The sequence below is a fragment of the Channa argus genome, chromosome 3 (assembly GCF_033026475.1).
Source record: "Channa argus isolate prfri chromosome 3, Channa argus male v1.0, whole genome shotgun sequence".
NCBI lineage: Eukaryota > Metazoa > Chordata > Actinopteri > Anabantiformes > Channidae > Channa > Channa argus.
In genome coordinates, this window is record NC_090199.1 from 7,207,016 (window position 1) to 7,229,005 (window position 21,990).

The 21,990-nt window shown below is 41.1% G+C and overlaps 2 protein-coding genes across 3 annotated transcripts in view; one reads left to right on the forward strand and one right to left on the reverse strand.

Moving 5' to 3' along the window:
* Nucleotides 1-4,398, forward strand: part of mad1l1 (mitotic arrest deficient 1 like 1) — a 90,742-nt gene extending 86,344 nt beyond the window's left edge. The window contains exon 19 of the mRNA XM_067497626.1: nucleotides 4,380-4,398. The gene's annotated coding sequence lies outside the window, so the exon portion shown is untranslated. The remainder of the gene's footprint in view (nucleotides 1-4,379) is intronic.
* LOC137123610 (protein ELFN1-like) overlaps nucleotides 1-21,990 on the reverse strand; it is a 104,011-nt gene that overhangs the window by 21,969 nt on the left and 60,052 nt on the right. Inside the window, exon 2 of one of the 2 annotated variants that reach the window (XM_067497620.1) lies at nucleotides 19,650-19,712. The exons of the other annotated variant lie outside the window; for it this stretch is intronic. The gene's annotated coding sequence lies outside the window, so the exon portion shown is untranslated. The remainder of the gene's footprint in view (nucleotides 1-19,649; nucleotides 19,713-21,990) is intronic. 2 annotated transcript variants of the gene reach the window in all.

Here is a 21,990-nt window from a genome sequence, read left to right on the forward strand (position 1 = left end):
GGTCTCCTCAGTATGGAGTGGTATCCGTGCTGATCGAGGATGCCTCGCACATGAAGCATGCATCCCACTCTTCCATTGCCAAATCATCCCCAGATCATCATGTTTCGCCTCCATGCTGCACCGATGGTGTTGGGCAGGCATCTATCATCTTTCAATGAGCTCTCCGTCTGACACATTTTCTTTGCTGGCATCTAAAACTCTGGAACTTTGACTCATCAGCCTACAAGACTTCCACTGCGTCCTCTGTCCTGAGTGCATCATGTCTCTGGAGGCTATAATGTACAACTTTGGCTATATCTCGTAGGGAATAGCCTTCTGTTCTCAAGACAATTACAAACTGACTCATTTCTGAGGAAAGTTGTAAATGTTTGGCCATTTACTTCTAATTTACAGTGGAAATAGCGGCTCACCCCCTATGAAGAAGGAGCCAAGTATGAGCTCATTGTTGGTTTGCTGAACTTATTTTAAGATGTTTTAGGACCTAGGAGGGACATGATCAATTTAAGGGCATCCCCAATTGAAATTCCTCAAAAACGTATCAGTAGAATGCACCCGATTTTTCAGGCAGTTCCTGAAAGTCAAGTTTACCCTGCAACTTTGATTTGACTTTTATTCTGTGCTCAAATATGCTTAAAAAATGAATTGTTAATGGAACTTTATTGTTAGACCAATGTGTGGCCTTCATCAGGGCCTGTAAATAGCACATAGCAAGAAAGCATTTCAATTTAATGGCTGGAAAAAAATAAAGTGAAGGGGATTATTCAACTCAAACACTTGTTTTTTTCTCCCTCAAGGATGAATCTTACAGCACGATTGTGAACAAGGTCAAATACAGTTAATTCATTCACACACATTCACAATATACCAAAAGTTCCAATCATAAACAAACACACATCAGAGACGTGTTGCTTTCATCCAATTCAAAATTAACACGTTTTTCGAAAAAGTAATCGAATTTCTCAGCTTTAACTTTTGATCAGGTTTCAAATGATTTGCAAGTCACCTCGTTCTCTTTTTCTTTACACGTGTTAAACTCTTCTGGAAATAAAAATTTGTTCTATATTTGGATGAAAATCTGGTTATTACTGCATGTTCTCCGTCCAGTGTTTCGCTTCTGTATCTTGTTTGTATGTAGTTGTGTTCGTGCAGAGTAGATGCAGATTAGCTTTCGGTCCGAAATATGCAGGAGATGTTCCAAATGAGCTGCCTCTGGTTATCATCTTAGTGCACGTGCTGTCATTGCATCACCATGATACCAGCACTAACTATTGCGCAGGAGCGTAAAATTCCGTTCTAATCAGGCTCTAAACGCTATGAATTCAAGCTGCCAACTGCGACGAAGTAGAAAAGCTACACATGTCTTCCCCCATTCAAACCTGGAGGCAGTGAGAATATGACACTCACAAGATTGATTTTATGTCAGCTGGGCCTCTAACAGCACATCTGTTTAGACACACAGTACTCAAACACGAGCGTGTTATGGATCAATCTAATGCTCCCCCTAAAATGGTCTCCAGAGTTCTCGGAAACTTTTTTTTTTTTTTTTTTTTTGGTTGTTGTTTTCCAAACAAGTAGCTCTACTGTCGTTATCTGTTATTTTCAGAGAATGCTGTAAAATATGGGACCTCTGCACTGAGAGATTGAGCGAGAGCAGAAAAGAGAGACTTCTTAATAATAGAAAGCAGAGCTTATGTGCTCTGGTAGGTGGACCGTGTTATGGCCTGTCTGAAAACTTTTGCAAAGTTTGGCTTTGGAACTTCACCAGACAAATGACTGGGGCTACATACCATAACTCATAGAGGAATGCATCCCTCTCTCTCTTCGGCTCTCTTTCTTTATTTTTGTCTTCCTCTCGCAAACACACACACTCAGCTAGTAGCAGCTGAAGAAGCATCACTCAGACACCTCAAGCTGTTCATTTCCTTCCTGTCTTGATACATGCAGCCAACTGTAAAATTATATAAAAGCAACACGAGTGTGTCTGCTGAGCACACACACACACACAAACAAACAAAAAAATAACTCCCACTTCCTGATCAGCACATTATGGTCAAAAGTATTCATATGGTCTGTATCACCGCCACTGTCAGTGTGTGCTGTTTGCTGTGTGTGGTTGTGTGTGTGACAGACACAAGCAAGCTGGTGACAAAATCAGGGAGGTCGAACGTAATGAAGTGAGGCTCACCGGCTTCCCACGTTGCTGCTCCGGCGACAGAGACGGAGACAACCTCTGCTGTGATGGTGGGAAAAGGCAATTTAGATAAACGATGGAAACGAAGCAACACCACGGTACAATTTGTCCTGTCTCACACACAAACACACACCACAAAACTGTAAACACTATGGCATATATCAATTCCTACATGTTAATGTGTCGCGAGCGCCGATACCAACACAGACACGCACTGTGGAGGCAACATAACTTCTCAAATTAAATCTTTGTTGGTTTGGATGAATTTTAATCGAGGAGACTTACTGGATGCTTTCAAGTGAAGTTCTAATACAAAAGACACAACCTTCAGCCAGACACATTTTATTCACCTTAACCGTTTTCACTCAGAACGAGGGCTGCAGACTTTGGCCCCTTTAGTTTACAGCAGAGTCACGTTCCCATGGAAATGCATCACAGCTGCTGTGTAGAACATTATCAGCTTCGCTGTCCAAGACTTTGAATTAGGCTTCCCGTGTTTGACGGTCTGAATGCTGCAGCTTTGGGTTGATTTTAATGTCGTATCCTAACATTTTGGCCCACGTGTTTGTCATAATGCACCTCCTACAGTTATGCTCTGGAGTTGGGACCTGGCCACTAAATGGAATTACAGCAGCTGTCTTGGCTGGGTAGCCAATAAAACTCATCTGTAGTTTTTAGTGCTTTGTCCAAGGTTGCACTTGGCAGTTTTGCTCCCTGGCTATTTGGAAGGCTTAATGCAAAGCAATCATGTAACATAATGCCAGTAAACTGCACGCAGCTGGACAACACTTATCAAACACGGTTAGTAAAGTCCAGCTCTCACTTGATGGAGCGCTGACTCATCACACAAGTCTAACTGTGCAATGCTTGAACCCTTGACGGGAAGCTTTTATGAAATGCTTAGGTTAGGAACAAAGAAAAGGTCACATTGGCGAACATAAATCATTAAAATGTTATGTAAAGGTCTCCGAAATGCTTTTCTGTTTTACGTCGCTCTCATGTTGAAGCCACGAGCACTGGGCCTGTGCTCAGGGAGACACCAGATAAGAGTTGCAGATTTCCTACTGATGCCACAACAGCAACGAATTGTTAGAACAGAACAAATCCTCTGTGTCTCATTTAGTCTGGAGTTCTGTTCTTTACGCTGCTCTCGTTTGCGGTTATGGCTGATAAAATGTTTGCGGTTTTACATTTTGCTCAGGGCTTCTCTGACAGTGGAATCAAACATTTCTAAACTCTGAGATCAAGAGAATTCCAGCAGCATCCTTCATCAGCTGCGTTGGCTTGTTCAAATTCAGCATCGCCCTGTGTTTGAAGTGTCTCATCATCCTTAAAAATCTAATACTGTATTTGTTCTTTAGCTTGTACTAAACGGCTGCAAAAACGGAAACGGTAGCTGCAAAGCACCTACAGTCTGGAAGACATGTACACTGGAGACATGCTTGTCTTTCTGTTCCTCGTCGGCATACTGCATACACCGCAACATAAAAATACCCTAATTATAACCGTTCCTCTAGCCCTGACCAAGCTGAAACAGCCCTTTAAAGATGTGAGGACCTCTCAAAACATCCTCACGACAATGTGTTCAAATTCAAATCCGTTCCTTAGTTGTTCCAAATTCGAATTTGACTCTGACGCCCACCTGAAACCAAACAGGGTTGAGTGAGTGCTGACTGCGTGGTTTAATGAATGGGGAACGGATGGATTTGTTTAGAAGTCTAATGCACCTGAAAACAAATCTAGCGCAATTCTCAAAGTGACTAAGAAGGTTAAGAATTAGATCCGATCTGATTGACAGTGGTGTCTCCCTGGCAGCATAAACAACCCAACAACTGTCATCCGATTCTGACAGCAAGTGATTACTGCAATCTCCTCTGCGGTTTTCTAATGTAAACACAGCTGACCTGCAACCGAGGTCACAAACACATTTCAGTGTATTGTAGTCCATTAGAATACAACCACTAACTGCATTTAATTATCTCCTCTTGGATAATGGTTTTTTTGATAAAAAAAATCGAATGATCAATTAATACCAATGCAAATCTGTCCTATAGTTAAGCCACGTTTTCCCCATGTTGAAAACATGCATGAAATATGTGCTAGCTGCTTGTGCATATTATGCAGAGGCTTGCACACATGGATAATAATTGCACCAGCTGGCTCTCCCACACCTCTCTCCTCATTACAGGTGTCTCTTCCCGGCCCTCTCTTGTTGCTTCAGACTTCAGCCAAGAAATATTGGAAACAATTTGAATAATAATTTGGAGATTCATCCCACTCGTTCAGCTTTTCAGTGAGTGTTTTCTTACGCTACTAATTCTGCATTGCGATGCCTCTGCTCCGGACTGTCGCCTCCTTAGGACGAGGTCTTTCAGTTAGTTAGAACTAGGCTCCTCACATGTTTGCATAACCTATTCGAAGGGTTTATTCACTCAAACAGCTGCAGCACAGCTGCTTCGTGCGTGTGTGGTGCTGCAGAGAGTTAATTGCAACTCTTCAATAAAATAGAAATTTATTGGCGTTAATAGTTAAAAACAAAAAAAGGAGGGAGGCAGCTGCAACTGCAGCCTGACTGACATATTCCTCAGCAATTTGTACTGTTTTTAATAGTTGGATTAACATTTTGCCGCCCTTTCCCAAATTGCCACCCTAGACAGTTGCACCGGTATTTCCTATCGTAGCCTTAAAGGAAATGGCTGGTGCTAAACATCGGCCTGCATGATACGAATGAAAAATCCCGGTTTAAATCCAGATTCCTCAGACAAACCTATGTTAGTTGTCATTTATAAACATGGCCTGTCAATGTGTTTGTCTTTCCCGTGTGACCCAGTCAACGGTGCTGGTACATATGCAATAGCTAGAGTCTTTTTAATCATCTCCCCGTGCTTCGCTTTGCTAACTGTTTCAGCTAGAATCCTCACTGAGCTACAATTTTCAGGGTAAAACACAAACATTTTGTCTGAGGGTAAAGCAGCCTGTAACTGATGGATCAGGATGTTAGAGGACTGTGAGGGTGAAGCTGAACCTGCTGCTAAAAAAAAAAAAACAGAGCACAAGCAGAAACTGCAGCAACTGTTTGAACACAAAAAAGAGAAACTCAAATATTTAAAATCCCTCCCTTAAAAAAATAATAATAATGGCACCATACTTAAAAGGGGTATTTATAAATTCCAATTAAGTGAATCAGTGGTATATCAGAGGATAAAAACACGACTTCCTGTTTAGGTGAATGTGTTGGTGCTCGCACTGAGTGTCAGCGAGTCTGCTTTCTAAGTGCGTGTATGGATAATGGAGAAGCCAGTGATTGATGGAAAGGTTAATCATTCTAGACAGATGTATGTGCTGCTAAATCAGCATTAGGTAAAGTCTCGCAGTGTGTGTGTGTCTGTGTACGTTGGTGTGTGCATGCCTGCTTAAGCTGTAATGAGAGGGTGTCTGCTACTTGATTGGCCAAGAGGGGAGGGGTAGTAGGCCAGTCAGGCATCATGGGAACCAGCAGTCTCATTATTTTCAGAGTATGGTGACGAGAAAAACCGCCTCCGCATCCGCCTCTGAACTTGCATTGTGTGTGTATGTGTGTGTGTGGGAAAGCTGCTCTGTGACATGAGACACAAAGCAGCTACCAACCAGACGGGGGTCGAGGTCAATGGCTCATCATGCTGCAGCTTCATCTGCCTCCGTACAGACCAACAGGAAGCTTTGCAAGGTGAAGCCGTAGCAACTGTGACTCAAAGTGGGATTGAGATGACCCCACAGTACATGGAGAGGTTGTGTGTGTGTCTGTGTGTGTGTAAAAATCTGATGACACTGTCTAAGCTATGTGTTTAAACCTCATAAATCTGTTGACCTAAGGACACAGCTTCCACTAAAAAGCCTGCATTCACAGCGACGCACACACGGTTCAATGCACAGCTTGTTGATTCACAAAGACACACAATACAGCTGCAATACTCCCTTATGTTCCATACATAAATCATGATTTCACGTAAACAAAGTTCCTACGCACAGGCAAACTCACGCACAGCCTCCCATCATGAGCACACACACACACACACACAAACATATTCACGTGAGCTGCAAAGCAAACAAGAGGCAGCGTGCCACAGCTAGCACAATGTGATGAATGTGTTTTTGTATCCGGTTTACACACAAAAGCTCCCATGCACAGACACATACAGTTACAGAAGAGGACAAAGAGTAAAAAGAAACAGCGAGGAGTGTCAGGGGAAAGAAATTGTGAATGAGATGAGGGAAACAAAATATTCTTGTCATCTTGTTCCCAAAACAGATATATTTCAATGCTTTTACAATTACTCGAAGTTATTTTTGCCAAATAAGACTGTAGTGTTCCCTAGTAGTGTTGTGGTGTTTGGCTGCTTCTTCGGCACAAGTTGTGCGAAACACACACAAACCACACAAAATGCAAGGGCTGCATGTGACCACAGTTCTGCAAGCTTTACAGAAGCCAAACAACATGTACAGAGCAGCATTCTTCTGCACAGGAGAATGAGGATTGTTGCAAATGTTAAAAAAATGTATAAAATAATAAGAATCATGTTATAATATAAATAATATAATAATGATGATATCAATAATGTGTGGACTTGCTAAACTCGGATGCCTTTATCGTTAACATACACTGGAGCTAGCAGCTTCTCATTTTTGTCCAGTGCTGACACCCTGCTGTGTTCAAACCAATGACATCCCCAGCAAAGACAAGCCGCTGTCTGTAGCCAAACGGGTACAGTTCCTGTCACATAACCCCGACGTCCTCGGTTGGAGTTCAGCTGGTGAACTTTGTTCCATGTCATACTCTCAGTCACTGCCCATGTTTCCTGTCAACTCTTCACAGTAACTAGCAAATAAAGGCCAGGCCGTGTGGCTGCACCACATGAAAACGGCTAAAACCAACGCAGAACAAATGGCTTGTAGTGATGAAAACAAAGAGAGACTGTAGGTTTAAAAGGACCCTGTTTTTTTTGTTTTTTTAATTCCCCCTCTAGAGTCTTTTGTGTTAAGATATGTGCTGTTAAACTGTAGTCTCATTAAATTAATGAAGAAGCTGCTTTTTGACCAGTGCTCTTCAGGGTCTTGAGGCAGCCTCAGGGAGGAGGAGGAGGAGGACGGTATTTGTGTCTACAAATCATATGACATTGACACTAGAAAAAAAATCCACAGTTTTCTTCTCAGCCTAGTAAAGTAGTTGTGATTAAATATAACAAACTCATTCATATGGATTCTTTGGAAAGGTACATAGCACCTGTTGTCTTGTTTGGATGTGGGGCCCTGTTGCAAACATCATAACTCCAAATACGGGGACACTCCTCCTAAAAAAAAAAAAAAAAAAAAAAAAGAGAGAAAAGAGAAAACTGGCCTTTGCAGAGCTGTAATCTCAACCTGTTCAACACCTTTGTTGAGTATGAGTCAGGTGTTATTGCCCAAAATCAGTTATGCTGTGGAGACGGATGTGGAAAAAAGGACTTCAGCCAGGTCCCAAAGTCTTCACGCAAATGTTCACGATTCTCTAAAACTGTGCGTACGCTCAGATAGAAATGTGCATACAGCAATCGGACTAGCTCAAATCTAGTAACATTTATATGTCACTTTCAACGAGACACATCCGCAGTACACACAGTCACAGTAGTGGATGTGCACCGGGGTTGTTATTGTCTACAGAAACAAAAAAAGTGTCAAAATACAATTATTTTATTGTAGGTCAAACCTCATAGTCCGTGACCATCTAGTCAGTTGGAATTAACACAAAAGGTAAAAACACACTTCCCAATCTGTTCACTGATTCTGATATGTCAAGCAGATTTTGTGACATTCAAGTTTTCAAAGAATCCAGCGCCGCCTTTAATTTGAAATTGAAAATGGGCGGAACGTATCTGCTGATCTGGAAATACAAAGATCAGCTCAGCGTCAGTCTTAGTAATACTTGTAGGTAAACACACAAGATTGGTGTTAAAGAGCTGTCGCATTAAGATAAGCTTTATTGAAATTTGCCCTAAGACAAGAAAATGTACTTGGTAACCTTGAGCTGCTTCATCAGTCAGGTTGAGAGAAAGAGTCAATTTATAGAAAATACATTTTGAAATATTCAATCATGTCTTTTACATCAAGTATAGACAGACCAGGCTTGTACTGTATATGTAAATAGGTTGGGGGTCCTTGGTCAACTTCTATCACCAACTACAACTGCTAAAACTAAATATGAAACTAAATGAATATTGTGTCAATGGCAAATATTGCTGGCACACAGTACAGTGCCATGGCTCTCCCCATCACAGTCATGGGCCAAGCTGAATTGATTAGGAGAAGGAGGAGGAGAATTCTGACCACGGGGGTTTCTGACGTAAGACCGTTTCCCCTCCCCCGAAATGAAGGCAGGCGCAGCTCGATTGCCTTTCAGAAGCCAGGTTGCAGGCTGGTTTCAGGTCTCACAACTGAAAAAACATTGGATCAAATTTAGCAACCACACCTAATTTATGTAACCTGACCACCTCTTCTTAAGCTAGATTTCATATTTCATACGAAACCTGCTTTTGGTTAGAAATATCAATAAAGTGGACATTTTTAGCCGCATCAACATTTAGAGGGGCTTTGACCAAGCAGCATACAGGTCACTCATGGATCCTTCTCAGCTGAGGAAGCTGAATGGGAGTTCAGCTCCTCTGAAGTTAAACAAAAAGGTTTCCCAAAAAAAAAAAAAAAAAAAAAAACAACGCCCCGAGAACCATTTTAATTCGTATTTCTTGCAGCAAGGGCACACGGTACAAAAAGAGGAAACTCCAGCGAAAAGGTTCTATTCACTAACAAAAAGTGGAATAGCAAAAATGGCGTCCTGGTCTGTGATAGTCCCCACAAAAAGTCACTTATACAAAAAGCGAATCAGTTCTCCTCGCCACTCTATGTAAATTCTCTGTAGAACCACACGGTCTGATTGACATCTGAGTGTACTGGAGATGCCGCATCAGAGCTTCATTTCCACGGTTGCTTTTCCCACTCAGACGCAACAAGCTGCTAATAATCTGTTTGACTACCGTCATATTCCTCCAGCACGTCCTTTATTGTTACGCCAACCTCTTCGTGTTTTCCTTATTATGTCTCCATCGTTGATACACTTGGCGAACACGGCCACATTGAAAGGGTCATTCGACTCCAATTGGATGCAGCGAAATGCCTGCGACACTTTTTATACGGCTGCTGAGGATGATTCGCATGCGTAAAATCAGATGTTGTCGAGAGCCGGAACCACAAAAAGAGCCAAATGTGAGCATCTACAACACAAAAAACAAACAGACAAATGAACACGATATCACTATCGGCATTCTGGCTTTAGTTGTGTTATTTTCCAAGTTACTTTTATTTTTGTTCATTTGTATCAGTTTGCATCTTTTTCTACCGAAACTCATTTATTCCTTGAAAGATAAAACCTGATATTCAGACTGTTTCTGGATAGATGTGGCTGATATTTCTTTAGAGTTCAGCTCCGACAGGCTTGGAATTCGGGACTTAAACCCTTCTAAAAGGAAAATCCATCAAATTGGAAAATGCTGCTCTTATTTTTGAGGTGACACATGTGACGCGCTGTAAAACAGATCCTTCCAAAGTCTCTCCCGCTGAGTATTTTAAATCCATCTTTATCAATCTTTCCAGGGTCTGCTATCTTTCTCTCTCTCACACACACACACACACACAAGCTTGTTCCAATAACAGCAAGTGACCTTTAGACGTGTATGTTTGATCATGTTGCTATGATTAATAATTCAAACAAAGTGGTTGAAAGTAAACAGGTACATTTGAGACACTTATAAATGAATGTCTATAATCTGCTACTTTATACTCCAGAATTCACATTGTGAAGTAAGTAAATAAATACATGTCTCAGTCATCTGACAGCTGTAATAACATAAAGTCCATCAAAAATATATTCAGCCGTTCAATTTAGGTTCTTTATGAGCCACCATGTGCTTCTCACAACAACAACAAGTCACCACAATGTTGGGTAGGCTCATCAATGTGATCACAGAAAGGAGCCGCGAGGTGAAACTCCCGATGTACCAATCGAAAGACTGTGATATACAATATCTGATATCCAATAGTTATTCACTTGCAGTAATATGTCAATAAATCTGTATTTGTTAGATTGAAATTAAAGCAAAATTTACTCAGTCGGACAGTTTTTCAAGAGCTTCTTCATTCGAACATTGGAGATCCAGGTTTAAAACCGTTAAATCTATAAGCTTAAATGATCCATTTGCTACAAATGACAAATAATAACCTCGACTTGACCTTGACATGATGGGATTCTCCAGAGTGAAGGTGTATCACTGTTGTTTCTTCCGGAACTACACAATCAGTCAGTTCACATTAGGTTGTGCAGCAGTGTTACAGAGTGGTGTGTCTCCTCTCACAAACAATCTTTGGCCGTCTCTCAGTAACCTACAGAGACCACTTTAAGGGAACAAGTCCTTCTACTGAATTAATGTTCATCAGTGACAGCTGAGACGACTTGCTGCCGGCGACTTGTCATCCAACCCGTAAATACAGCGGCGCATCAGGCCCGGCGACAAAAACAGAGGCTGCTAGCTGCATGTGTAGTTCACTGCCATCTGCTAATGATAAATGGCATCAGTTTGTTGCCTTTTTCCAATCACTGTGACCAAATTGCACCCAATCGGCCACAACATAAAACCCCACCGGGTGGTTTTAAGGGGGTGGTGGAGAGGGGGTCAGCATGGACAATCTGACTGTGCAGCACCATACTGAACGAAGCGGCCTGTGACACACTGTGTGTTCTGACACCTGCCGATCACGGGCAGCATCAAATGTCCGTCCCCCACAGCTCGGACTACCAGATTTAGATGGTCTGACCGTAGGGCAGGTTTTGGCAAATGCTTTTTTCTGAGCCCTTTAACAACAGCAACAGTGGAGCTGCATGCTTGAAAGCTAAAACAATCAACTAAGAGAAGCTACACTTTGACGCCTCTCGCTCACAATCGTTTGATCCATTGTCCGCAAAACCATACTGACTATATCTGCTGCAAGTAAAAATCAACGACAGCTTCAAATTGACAGTTTAATGACGACTTTTCCAAAATCCAAAGTGTTTGACTTGCATCCGAGAAAATCTGCTGCTGGATGAAGAGTAGTAGCTTTTCAAGATGAATATTAATTTAGTTAAATATAGCCGGGCACATTCACAAATCTGTCATCACAGGACTTATCTTGATGCTGACAATGAGCTCTGCCTTCCTTACCACAGAAACAACAACGTCACGCTTTCCTCTACCTCGGTCGAGCATTGTTTTGGATTTGTGACGAGCTTAGAGTAGCGTTCTAAAAATCGACAACGTGGGATTATTCTATTAGTCATCTTTGCTCCCCAAAATAATGTAGCAGGGAGACTTTAATATGACTAGGATCCAGATTCACAGCAAGGTTTCGAACCACTTTGCATAATCCCAGGAGACGTGTGTCTGTTTACGTGAGTCTGAGACTCACCTTGCAAAATCCACATTTGAGGAATTCAGATGAGGTGCTGTAGGACAATACACAGAAACCTTTTTTTGTAAACACAAACAGGCAAAGATGCTAATTTCTAGCAGATAAGCGGCTATTTGAGGCTAATCTTTGTTGCCCCGAGCACGTATGATTTTAATTCCAAAGTAAACCATAACTAGTCTGTGTGAGCGTGTGTGTCTGAGCGAGAGAGAGAGATAATAAAAGACGAATCCTCAGCCAAAAACGTTCCAGTTGCAACTCTGTTTATAATTGAGTTACATTATTTGTTCATTGGCGTTTCACTTATTCACTGAACTCAGTGAATAAGAAGCACTTTTGTCCCAAGTTATCCAGTCCACACCACCCCAATACAAACACTCACACACACACCTCCATTTGTTCCGCTCAGTCCCTCTCCCTTGTTCCTGGTAGTTCCTCTGAATACAAAATGCACCTTCTCATACTTTCTGATTCCTTTTGTTTGGGTTCAGTTTGTTTTCCTGGCGTATCATGTCGCACGACGACCGGCTGTCACTTCTCGGAGACGTCTTTGCATATGTGCTGTGAATGTGTGGGCCCGTGTTAAAACTACCAGATATCATGTGGTTGATTTTGATCTTCTTTCGACTGCCACTAGGCTCTGCATCAAATTCTGTCGGTCGGTCTTTGGCTCAGTCTGTCTCTCCTTCCACATCTGTCAGTGCCACGCTGCTGAGACAAATGAATCACACAAATGGTGACAGGATCCTCTCTGAACATTTTTCCTTACATGCACGTTCCTGTTGCTAGCATTAGGGTTAGCATGTTCAAATGAACGCATCATTACAAACTTCATTTCGAGACTGCACAGCAAACATGCAGGTTTGGATTTCAGGAAATATCTGCAGGATTGTTTCTAGCACTAAATGAGTGGAGGGTGGCCCCATCCCCATTGTTTTGTCTGTGCACGTACTAAAGAGGCAACTTAGGGCATTTGTGTAAGAGCAGGAATAATGTACAAGATGTGAGCCAGAGCTTTTCAATCAGTGTTGCATCCTGATTGGATAATTGGGGCAAAAGATGGGAGATAATGGGCCTTACACAGAAACTGTGCGGGAACCACAATTATAAGTGAAATAAAATCTAGTTCTTAAATACCGGTCAATTTGTTCATGAGTAATTCTTGTGTTAAAATGTGTTAAAATACTGTCACTGTCAAAGTGTTCAAGGTTTGAAAGGTGTCTCTGCAGGAGTTTGCTCAGACGTCCCAATTCCCCTTACTCGGCTAGTTTTCCAACTAACCTGCCAGTGTTGGTTAACTGGAACAGGTGTGTTCAGTCAATCAGAATCCAATTTACTTTGTCCCCCTCCCTGCCTCCCTCTCTCTCCAACCTCATCTGAGATGGTATCTTCTGCTCTTTGATTGACTAAACTCACCTGAGGCAGATAATCAGCCGTGGGCCGAAAAAGACTGGGATAGAAAAACAAGCAGAAGGTCCTCGAGGACCAGGATTTAGAAAACGGTTGACTTGAAAGCCTTGAACATTGTCCTCTGCTGTTTTCATTTAAAAACCAAAATTCCAAGTCTGTCAGTAAAGCATCTTTTTGAATGTCGACTGAAAACAATTATGACGAATGAGGAAATACAGTTGCCTGTTCTCAACAACACATTTGTTTTAGTGACACTGGCAGCACATTACCTTTGCTCCCTGACAAAAAAAGCCCTTTTCGAAGCTTTCTCTTTGAAGATTTCAATGATTTTCTTCAAGTGCACCAACATTTGTTGAGCACATCACCTCCCCACTCAATACAATGCTGTATTTTTAGATTTGATTGGTTACTAACATGGGAGAAAATGTGTTCGGACATTTTTGTTTACTGCAAAGGTGAATGTGATGCAGGGTATTCTATCAAAAAAAAAAATAAAAAAATGACAGAACAAGGCAGATTTCTGCAACTATTGGTCTCTGACTGACCGAAAATAAAAGACAAATACTTGATTCTAGACATAAATGCAACAAGTGATTCATTTGTATTGTGACCAACTGAAATTAAGTCACCACTCTGACAAATTGCTTTGCTTGCAGGACAGATGAAAAGATTTATTATACATGGCAGAAGGGGAGAAGAGGTTTTAAGAGAATTAATTTATCTTTTGCAGAAAATCCAAACAGATGGCAAAAGTATGCAGATATATGCCAGGCTGAGGCAAGAAAATAATAATAATTAAAAAAAAAAAACACAACATCTTTTAAACAGCGTTTATTAGAAATGTGGACTTAATTTCAGCAAACCTCCCACACAAACAAGACAAATAGAGGATATTTACTGTGTTAACTATGATCTCGCTTGTAATTACACTGAGGCATGGCAATTTATTTGGCAAAAATGTATTGATGTTTACAAATGCCACATGTAGCACCTGTTCAGTCAGGTAGATACATGGATAATTAGAGTGCGGAGCGGATGATGCCTGAGTGCTAAAATGCGTCTGCTGCTGGGCTTTATCAATAAACCAAGATGGATCTGCTCTGCTTGCTGCTCTGACTCGTCTAATTTGGATGTTTATTGGAGCCTACAACCAACCTGGCGAGATACTGGATGACGTTAATGGTATCGTATCAGGCTGCGTGTGTATTCTTACTTTTTCAAATCGGCGCGAGTTATATTAAAAGGAAAATCCTGGCTTCTGTTCCATGTGTCAGAATGAGTAGAGGACTATTGGAACGGGATGTGATGCTTGAAACAGTGGATTCCGGGCAGGAAAAATTGGACTGTATATGAACAAAACTTACAATGTGCATAGACAGTGTTTTACTCGGGCTTCTGCATCTATTTTAGCAATTTTCATACAAAAATACTTTGAAACGTGTTTTTTTTTTCTCCCTGGATTTAGAACGATTGTGTTCTGGGGCTTTTCGCCAGTTTGCAGAATGTAAAGAGAAACAAAAAGTAAAATAATGGACCATGCACTTAAAGTTCCTCTAAGAAAATACAAATCTAAACTTCAGAATAGATGGTTACACTGCAGTGTGTATTGGGAAACGTTTAGTTTTTTCTTACTTTTGCAGTTTAACTAAACGCTGCTTTAACTTCTTGGGGGTATTTTTCTTCATTTATGAGGTCGGCCAGCCGTCACCAAACATCAACATGACACACCTCCATTAAAGCTGCTCTGAGCATAAACCTAAATCATCGTCACAGGCCAGGACAGAAGACTTGCTTAGCCCTCAGTCCTGCATAGTCAGCATCCCCTAACAGCTCTGCAGCAGCTGCTGTATCATTACGCACCATTACATACTGTGAGTCATAACAGCCTGGTGATTGATCACTCAGGTGTAATTTATGATCTGATGTGGGTTTTATTGCACCGTTTCTGCTGGAACAAAACTCTTGCTCAAAAATACTCAGTGTGTAACTCGTTTGAGACCTTGTGATTCAACTTTGGGGGAAAAAAAAAAAAATTGGAAAAGATCAAAAGGGACACTGGAGGTTTTTGACCACTGGTGACCCTGCAGAGAAAGTCTTTGATTAGCTGGTCTCAGAACTGTTTGTGTTCGACCAGCATAACGTAAGTCACGTCTCGTGAAGTTGACCATTAAAACGGCTTTTCGCAGCTGTGTTAAAAGGGTTTTTTTTTCTCTTCATAACTGAGAAATACTTTGATTGCATAGGGCTAATAAGAACAATTTTCAGAAGAAATTCAGGACGCTGTGTAAAACCTAAATAAAAATGAATGTGCTATGATTTCCAAATTCTTTAAAACACATTTTTGACTGTAAATTGTACACAGACAACACATGAAATCATAAAGCTTGTAAAATCTTTTTCTTTTTAAACATCTGCTTACTACTTTGTTTAACACCCTGTTAGAAAAAATATTGCTTTTAAAATTTAAAATCATCAGAGCTGAAATGCTAATTCTTGCTTGATATAGGAGTTTAACTGCTCAAGAGTTCAGGGCCTCCTTTGTTGCATTTCTTCACTTGATAGGGCAACAGGTCTGGATTGCAGGCGGGTCAGTGTAACACCTGTTATCTTATTATGGAGCCGTGCTGTTGTGATATGTGCCAAATGGTGTTTGGCATCGTGTTGCTGAAATACCTGAAAAGAAAACCTGTGAATGAAGCCTCACGCCATCACAGATCCTGGCTTTTGAGCTGTTCACCGATAAGTCAGATGGTCCCTCTTCTCTTTAGCTTGTTGGACACAGCCTCCATGATTGTCCTCTTCCCCCGTTTCCTTTCGTAATCGATTTCTACCTTGCATTTGCAATCATGACACTGAGCTGTTGTTAGATGTTACACAACATGTCCAGTCTTTTGTTCTCTTTCCTACATGTTGCTGGTATCAAATTCAAAATGAGCAAATATTTTTCTGTATCCGTTCCAACATTTGACATGGTGTCAAGTAATGTTATTAGAAACTATACAATTAACAAAATCAATCTTTCAGGAAATGGGGTTTGTAAATGTTAAAGCTGTGACCACGCATGGCCTGAGAGCTTTAGTTGTGTTTATTGGTATACTTTCTTTGTGTACCAGTATACTGAGTTCAAGGCTTCTCATCCCTGAGTCGCAGTAGGTTCACAATCAAAATAAATCTCACGGGACGACTTTCAAAAAGATTTTTGCCCAAAATGTGTGCATTTATATGTGGCGGTGCTCAAAATAGTATGATTTTCTTTCTACAAATGCCGATTTTTGTGCTCAAACTTCCATATGCATAGTTTTTTTTTGGGGGGGGGGGGGGGTGTATCATTTATTCATCTGCCCGGTAGGCTCCACAAGAAGCACAGAGCAGCATTTGTCTCTCCTGTCAGATATATCTGCCCTCCTGTTATCTAAAAATTCCACTTTCCCCCCAAAAACACTCATCTTTCACACCCAAACACCCCTCTCCTTCTCTAATGCCCCCTTTTCCTCCTTCTTTTATTTTCTTCCCCCCCACCCACCCACCCACACACACGGGTAAATACATAGCCTGGCAAAAATAGCATTCATTTCTGCATCCACCTCTGATTCTGGTTTCAAAGATGAGAATCTTTTGGCAGGAATTCTCTCTCTCACACACACACACACACACACACACACACACACACACACACACACACACACACACACACACACACACACACACACACACACACACACACACACAAACACACTCTCTATTTCTGTCTCAACACACAAATTGAATCTGTGGTTTTGACAGGGCAAGAGGACATGGACGACGAATAAAAATCTCCTCATTACACCAACACCCCCCCCCCCCCCCCCACACACACACACACACACACACAAACAGGTCTTTCACATGCATTAGGGATAGGAATAGAAAAGCCTTGAATCCTGGTCAAACATCATTTGGTGTGTAAATGGTGACAGATGAGGGCAGGAGGCCACGTGTGACTCTGGAGGATCAGAGATGCTTCTCGTCAAAGAGAAGCAGGGAACAGCAGTGGGACAGAAAAGGCAACACCGCTGCACATTGTTGTGGAGGTTGAAATAATGATTATGATTAAACTAGTGAATGATGAAGGTCACAGTGACAATATAAGTGATGAAACTGATGATAATGGTAATGGTGATGTTCTTTCAATCTTTATCTTTTCCACCCTTCAGTGATTTAGCCCATGATTTTCCAGCTGCGTGTGAATGCTGTCAGTGGTCTCTGTGATAATTCCAGGTCTGACTGATGACGGTGCAACCGTGACTGCAATTTAAAGACCAAGGTGTAACTGAAAAGATTATTGATAATGGCAGACTGGAAAGTCTGTCGTATATATTATCGTTAAGAAGAACTGAAAAATCCCAGCAGCAGAAACAAGCTGTGAAAACAATGCTGCTGTATTATCACATTCAAAATGTCTGTGAATGGTCCTAAATGGGTCCTAGTGGAGACATCTTGCCATAAAAAAATAAATAAAATAAAAATTACAGGCAGCAGATTTCTGGAAAGATTGTCTACAATTTGCTTTTTAGTTCTGAATTTGACGCTCACCAATTTCTGAGGTCAATATCTTCCTCTTTAGCCGCTAAATGCAATGATTGAAAGATAAAGTCTTTCATCATGTCTGTGCTTGCATCCATTTTATTAGCATCAGCAACTTGATGCAATCCTCCCACTGTATAAACACGTCTTTTTATCATTGTTCATGGAAACATGAAACACATTCCACAAATTTCTTACTACAGGAGAGTAAGAAGTCTTCCAGTCCAACCTTTGTGACTTTACGAAAAGCAATCAACGATTTAGTTCTTAGCATCTAAACAACTACAGCTCACATAAACCTAAACTATAATAAAGGCTGATCAGGTAATTGCGTTATTATCATAACAAGGTTTGATCCAAATCTATAAAAACATTTTTAGCTGTTGTATCTGGCGTGTAGAATCTTCTTTAGCGCTAAATCCTCTGTGTCCTGATGTCATAACACATATGGCTGAAGACGCTGCAACCCGTGGTGCTGGGCAGTTCAGCCGAAGTAGATTTTCAGAGCCGCTTTGCTGAGTAGCTGCATAAAGAGTAATAGCAGGTATATCTGCCCAAAAACTGTCAAGCTCCTCCTCCTTTGTTCACAGCGGGATTGTTGGTTACACGACACTGATGACGGTAAATCAAAGACGGTGAAGTTGTGGGCCATAAAACCAAAACAATGAGCAAAAAGAACTACATGTGATAACCCTCTGCGAGTTTATTAGAGACGATTCTATCCACTTCAACGTTAACGACGTATTCTCGACCCGGAAATTTAATCTAAACTCAAACGACACTAGGCCAGAAGTAGCAAGTTCCATTAGAACAACACCATCCACAGCAGGTTACTGACCGTCAGTTCCATTCCTGCATATAGATGAATGCAAATTTTTCACAACCGTGCATTCCTGAGTCTAAGCCCCTCCAACAACAACCACGCTGACAGCAGAAACTAAGTCTTTAAATTGTTTTTCAAATGCATTTCCCTACATGAAAGCTTTGACATATCAAAGAAGTTTTAAAAGGATTCTCCTCAAACTAAATTCTGCCAGATAAATCAGATTAAACGTCCAGCAAGTGTTACATTGTTAAAATGTTCAAAGTAACGACTGCCCAGATTAAAAAGCCCTGAATTCAAAAAAAAAAAAAAAAAATACAAAGATCGTAAAGTCTTTGGAGTCTTTTGTACCTTGAGTGAAAGGATAATTCCGGATGAGGAAAGTGACAACGCAGCATTAACGCCGTCAAGCTGCCCTTGAGCGAAGCCCTCAGCCTTAACAACTGCTCCACGCTGCTCACTGGCCGACAGATCAGACCGTGGCTGCACTGGCAGCATCCAGGTGTGAAGGTGGCAACACAACATTCATTTGAGAGAATTTGAGGGGACCTCAACACACAGCTGTGTATTCCTCCCTCACATATTACAATGTCTGCCACACCAAATACTGCAGCACTTGTGTCAGGTTGAAGAAAAAAAAAAACAGACCTTGATGTACAAGATGCAATCAAATATATATGATATTATCACACTGTTGACATTAATGTGAATAAATCAACTATGATGTTATTAGATACACAGTGCACATTAAGCCTGTTTTTCTAGTTTCAAATCCTGCCATCTTTGCTTTGCTATAACCCTCAAACCTTTGACAGCTCACAATTTCTCACAAAAGGAAAAAGAAAATGGGATTTTTTTTTTTTTTCCATTCCTTCACACGCACACAATCATAAAATACACTCTTGTATTTTTGCGAAGGTGGAGATTTTCTCAAAGGAAACAAAGGCTAAATCACACGTCTGCATTTGTGCACGCACGCTATATAGGCGTAAAGCTCGCTCTTAATATATGCTGCATGCCATTTTCCGTCCGGACTTAAAGCACTGTTTTATATTCTGCTGACGTCTGCTCATCAACAGAAAAGGTTGGCGTTCAGAAGCCGAGGCAGAGCAGAACGGAAAACAGAGGCAAAGGGAATAGAGGAAAACTTTTTACCTTTTTCAGATAGAAGACCTCTGAACCAGCTGAGCCTTCAGTCTCTGCACACTTTTCACATCACTATCAAAAAGAGAGACAAGGGGACGGGAAGGGGCGGGAGAAGACAGAGGGTGGTTAGACTGACAAAGGTGAGAGATATCAAAAAAATAAATAAAAAATCAGTCTGACATATTAAAAGTTTGAGACAGGGGCAGCTAGGCAGCGTCAAGAGAAAGACCCAGATGTGGAAATTCCGACTTTGGACTTTTTGTGCTGGTTGCCGTGATAAAGGAAAACTTGTAAAAAAAAAATCATAGTTATTTGATTTATATAACACAATTAATAGGACACCTCAAAGCTTTATCTGTGTCAGAGGGGGAGGAGAGATAGACTGAGAAATGGGACGCAGGAGACAAAAGCGAGGAGTGTTGAAATAAAGGCCGTCTGAAGAGAAAACAGAGAGGGGGGATTCCCATTAGAGAGACAGATGAACGGACAGCTGAGGATGACAGCAACGTCTGACAGGTGGCAAGTCAATGATGGACAGAGAGAGGAAGAGGAAGGGCTCCCGTTTCCAAGGCTAATCCGTGGCTCGGCCTCAAAGGGGAAACACAATCTCATTCGGAGAGAGTTTACAACCTCTGTGCTCTCTGTCACATGACTACTCATCTACTCATACTCAAATGTCAAGTGTGTGTGTGTGTGTGTGTGGGTGGGGGGCTGTATGGATATAAAGTAGACTTCAATAACTCAGATGGTGGACGATGAGAGCAGTCAGAGTATGCCTGCGATAATCCCGCAAAGAAAAATATGTTAATGTAAGGTGTTATTATCGCTACACCAATCGCTATACCACCAGCTCCCTACAGCCTGTTTCCATGCACCACAAACAACCCTAAAATAATCAACACAAATTTGATGGAACCCAATTATTGCCCATTTGCTAAATGCTATCATGGTTTCCATTCTGACCAAACAAATAACTTTGAACAGTGAAATATCAACACAGATCTTAAATTCCAAAAGAAGAAAGAGTTAACTTAATAAAACTGTGTTTATTTAGCCGATTTGTTTTAAAAGAACTTGCTGCACATACTATACAGTAGAAAACCTGTTTAGCACAGTATAAGATCTCTAACTTATATGAGAGAGAATGTTTTGAGAATGGGAACTGAGCAAAAGGTTTGTTAAAGATAATATCATGTACTTATTCATTAAGTACAGCAACGATGGAGCTGATCTGCAGTGTCAATATGAGAATTTGTTAAACTAGCCCTCTTGTTCCAGGCCTGACTTTTCCTCTAACTTAAGGAATAACCCAACATAGCTAATGATGTAAAGCTGCACCCTTTTGCTTTTCTAAATCCTGTAGTGCTCTATTTACAGCCAGGCATGCTAACATTCAATTAAGAGCAGACAAACAGTGTTTAATCTGCTGTCCCCATTTCTGCCTGTGCTTTTAATTTGATAAGGTGAACAAAAAGACACCACCGTCCAAACTAATTCATCGTTCTTAGTACAGCTAAATGCACCCGGCTTCAACATGTGGAGTAAACGCAAAGGTTCAGACCTGCTAAGCTACACTGTTCTTCGATAATCACTCGTCAGTGGAAGGATTTGACGAAGAGTCGATTTCTGTCCACGAGTCTATTAAACCTATCCCTCATGCACAAGTGTTGTTTGCTTCCCCTGGAGCACATTTCAAAATGCCAAGTGTCTTTGGGATATTCTAAATTAGATTGAAGAATCATAATGCTAATGTGAGCTACTGTAGGTCTGATTATCCACAATTTGATGGAAATTGGCTGAACATTGGTTTTATACGTGCACTGTTCTGACTTGTCCAGCCGTCTGTCACCGAGCTCTCTCCATCACAACCGCTTCACGTGGCAAAAAAGGTTGCCACCTGCGCAGCTCTCGAAATCAAAACACTTTACTAATTACAACAAAATACAATGATCTTGCGTATGAATTTCATCTGTGCATTTGCCTGACATGACTTATTGTCAGTGCAGAACAGATACAGTATATGACACCAGCGATACAGCTGAGAGCATCTACTGGAATGTGCGGCAATGCTCTGGGATTTATCAGGTGCAAAGTTATAGTCAAGACGTGAAGGTTTTGAGTTGTCAAATCTTGAGGGAGTCAAGTCCCAAAGGAGTCAGATCTTAAGTGAAATCATCTCAGTAGTTTCAGTCTGTACTGAATCTATTAAATTGTGCACTTGTGCAATGAAAAAAAAAAAAAAGAGAGAGAGAGAAAAAAGAAAAAAAATATGGAAGTAAACAAGCTTGCTACTGAACATCACAGACACGTCCACACACTGCAGCTATGTTTTTTTTTTTTATTTATTATT